Genomic DNA, 4,392 nt, shown 5'->3' on the forward strand with positions numbered 1-4,392 from the left:
ATCATAAAGGACCACCAGATTGTCTAATCTGACCCCCTGTATATCCCAGGCCACCCCCCGCCCCAGTCATCAATTGAGAATTTTATTTTTTTTTTAAATGAAAGCGAAATCATTTCCTAGCCTTCTTGGCTGCAGAGAAAAGCTTGAAAATGTGACTCTCGAAAGGCCCAGAAACTATAAAAGACAAAAAAAAAAAAAAGCTAAATTTTATTATTGTTTTTTTAAAATCTTGTAATTTTTTAGGCCTGACTCACAAATTTTTAACACTTGGAGTTGGCCGTACCCTGAATCAGCTCGACACTTTTAAGAGTGATTAACAGCTAAGTGACAAGTTAGTTTATCAGCGTGGAAGAAAATCTAATTTACTTTTTGATGTTTGATTAATTTTTGCAACTTGAACCACCATTGATTATTATTAGGGCTGCTGATTAATTGCAGTTAACTCAAGTGATTAACTCAAAAAAATTATTCGTGATTGAAAAAAATTCATCGTGCTGTTAAACAATGGAATACCAAGTGAAATTTATTAAATATTTGTGAATGTTTTTCTACATTTTCAAATATATTGATTTCTATTACAACAAAGTGTACAGTGCTCACTTCATATTATTTTTTATTACAAATATTTGCACTGTAAAAATGATAAACAAAAGAAATAGTAATTTTTCAATTCACCTCATGCAAGTACTGTAGTGCAATCTCTTTATCATGAAAGTGTAACTTACAAATGTAGATTTTTTTTTTGTTCATAACTCAAAACAAAACAATGTAAAACTTTAGAGCCTGCAAGTCCACTCAGTCCTACTTCTTGTTCAGCCAATCACTAAGACAAACAAATTTGTTTACATTTACGGGAGATAATTCTGCCTGTTTCTTATTTACAATGTCACCAGAAAGTGAGAACAGGCGTTCTCATGGCACTTTAGTAACTGGCGTTGCAAGGTATTTACATGCCAGATATGCTAAACATTCGTATGCCCCTTTATGCTTCGGCCACCATTCCAGAGGACATGCTTCCATGCTGGTGATGCTTGTTAAAAAAAAAAAAAGTGTTAATTCAATTTGAGACTGAACTCCTTGGGGGAGAATTGTATGCCCCCTGCTTGGTTTTATCCACATTCTGCCATATATATCATGTTATAGCAGTCTCGGATGATGACCCAGCACATGCTGTTCGTTTTAAGAACACTTTCACAGCAGATTTGACAAAACACAAAGAAGGTACCAGTGTGAGATTTCTAAAAATAGCTACAGCACTCGACCCAAGGTTTACGAATCAGAAGTGCCATCCAAAATCTGAGAGGGACGAGGTGTGGAGCATGCTTTCAGAAGTCTTAAAAGAGCAACACCCCAATGCCGAAACTACAGAACCCGAGACACCAAAAAAGAAAATCAACTTTCCGCTGGTGGCATCCGACTCAGATGATTAAATGAACATGCGTCAGTCCGCACTGCTTTGGATCATTATCAAGCAGAACCCGTCATCAGCCTGGACGTATGTCTTCTGGAATGGTGGTTGAAGTATGAAGGGACATATGAATCTTTAGCGTATCTGGCACATAAATATCTTCCGACGCCGGCTACAACAGCGCCATGTGAACGCCTGTTCTCACTTTTAGGTGCCAAGTAAACAAGTAGCGGGCAGCATTATCTCTTGCAAATTGTAACCAAACTTGTTTGAGCAATTAGCTGAAGTAGGACTGAGTGGACTTGTAGGCTCTAAAGTTTTACTTTTTTTTTTTTTTTTTTTTTTTTTTTTAAAACGCAGGTTTTTTTTGTACATAATTCCACATTTGTAAGCTCAACTTTCATGATACAAGTACTGTAGTGCAATCACTTTATTACCTGAACTGAAAAATACTATTTCTTTTGTTTTTTACTGTGCAAATATTTGTAATAAAAATAAATATCAAGTGAGCACTGTACACTTTGTATTCTGTGTTGTAATTGAAATCAATATATTTGAAAATGTAGAAAACACCCCAAAATATTTAAATAAATGGTATTCTATTATTAACAGCACGATTAATGTTTTTAATCGCTTGACAGCCCTAATTATTATCTGTCTTGTGGTTGGGGCTAGAGATCCCAACAAAGTCAGGACTCCACTGTGCTAGGCGCTGTCTAGACATGTAATAAATGACAGTCACAGCCCCAAAGGGCTTCCAGAACACAGCATGAATAGCTGGGTGTAATAAGCTCCATCAGAAACATTTTAGAGACCCTCATGGCAATTCACTACTGGTCAATTTCGCGGTTTGTTTCTAGTGAGTTTCAAGAATGGTTTCTCATGCACAAACCTTCTTTTATCTGGGTTTTCAACACTGCAGGCGTCATTTAACCTCCCACAACACTGCTGTCACGGTCTATTTTACAGTTAGGAGAGAAGATTTCTGTTCATATTTGGGTCAGCAAAACATTTGGCTTTTCAAAATCTAAGTTTATGACCTAAAGCACTTGACATTGTCCCTGCAAGCTTGACTATTTAGACTACTGCTGTTTTGCACATGTAGATTTCAAGGCAGCTTCCCCAGGTGGGTCAGCACTATTACCTCTGTTGTGTAGATGGGAAAAACAAAGATACTGAGAGCTTAAATAACCTGCTCATTATTACATATTATTTGTATCACAGTTGCATCTAGAAGCCTCAACCAAGATCAGAGCCCCACTCTGCTAGGTGGTGTACAGAGACATAGTATGAGACAGTCCCTACCCCAAAGAACGAACAATATACATCGGCAAAGCATGCAAAGGTTAGAGGGGAAACAGGCAGGAAGTGACTTGCCCAAGGTCAAACAGAGGGTCAATGATGGAGTTGTGGGAAAGAAAATGTCACCCCGATCAGATTATTATACACCCCACCACCCTGACTGTATTTGGCCCCATCACACGGGCTAAAGGTCAGGAAGGCCTGAAAAATATTAGAGCCACAACCTATGAAACAGATGCAGGGCTTCCTGGCAGTAAAAGCCAGTGAAGAACAGCTCTGCCCTTACCACTGATATGGTCAATACCCCCTTCAGAGAAACACACCTACCAAGCTCCTTGGAAGAGGCGATAGTTCGTCCAATCCTCGAGAAGCCAACACTCCACCCTGAGGATCTCTCCAATTACTGTCCCGTCTCCAACCTCCTGTTCCCGAGCAAAATAACTGAGAAAATAGTAACCACCAAGCTCCAGCAACTTGAGAGATCAGCCAACATCCTGGAGGCCTCATGATCAGGTTTCAGACCAGAGCCGGCTCTAGGGCCAGTAAACACGACTTCCTCATGGCCGTGGACACAGTTAAGACCTCCATGCTCACACAGCTGGACCTCTCTGCAGCCTTTGACAGTGCACTGAAGGTACTGCTTAACCACCTACATGACGTAGCAGGAGCAGACGGCCCAGCACTGCCGACTCCATTCGTCCCTCTCCAGCATAACTGATGTGGTGACGGGTGACCACTCCTCCTCTCCAAAGGGATCCTGCAGGGATCCAAACGATCCCTGCTTCTCTTTGATATCTGTATGAGATCACTGGGAGAAACAGTGAGACATGGACAACAGGTTTCTGATGACACTCCACTATCTCATTCTTACCTGATGCAACCACCGCCACTGGTAAAATGTCGGAAAGACCAGAGGAGATCAGCTCTTGGATGAAGAGCAGCTAGCTTAAGCTGAACCAGGCAAAACCAAAGCAGTGCTGGTTAGAAAGAGGGAACACTTCAATGAACTGGTGACAACGTTGTCTCCACCTTCCATTGAAGGTGTACAGCCCCCATTTGTCAAAGTGGGGTGAAGTCTCAGGGTCCTGTAGGACTCCTTGCTAAGCCTGGATGACCAGGCAGCATCAAATACCTTCTTCCAAGTCCAGCATGTTAGGAAAGCTCATCCCTTTCTCCCAGCTGAGGGCTTGCCCACACTGATCCATGCATTCATTACCCCCAGGCTCCAGCAGGTACAGAATGTGGCTGCCTGCCTTCTCCATGACTCCGGCCGTGACGAGACATCAGGCCTCTGCTCCGGTCCCTCCATTGGCTCTCAGTTCGTTTCTGATGCCAATTTAAGGCCTCGGTCCTAATCGTCAAAGCAATTAATGGATCAAGCCCCAGCCACATCAGAGACAGAATTTAGTTCTATTAACCTCCGTGACAGCTGCGCTCCTCTGGGACAATGCAGATCTCAAAGCCCAGAGGAAGCATATGAAAGTTGGGGACAAAGCATTCTCTGTTGAGGGGACCTGGATTCCAGAGTCTGATCAGCTTTAGGAAACAAGGCCATCCTCTGAGAAAGTCTTTCCACCATCAGTGATGCTCACAATTTGGACACCCCTTTTATTCCTAAAACCCTCCCGACTCTTCCCTGGGGAAAAAACACCCTCTCTCAAGCAGAGTTTTAACCTTGAAAA

The sequence above is a fragment of the Terrapene carolina genome, unplaced genomic scaffold, assembly GCF_002925995.2.
Source record: "Terrapene carolina triunguis isolate 2854851 unplaced genomic scaffold, T_m_triunguis-2.0 Scaffold194, whole genome shotgun sequence".
In the NCBI taxonomy this organism is placed as follows: Eukaryota; Metazoa; Chordata; order Testudines; family Emydidae; genus Terrapene; species Terrapene triunguis.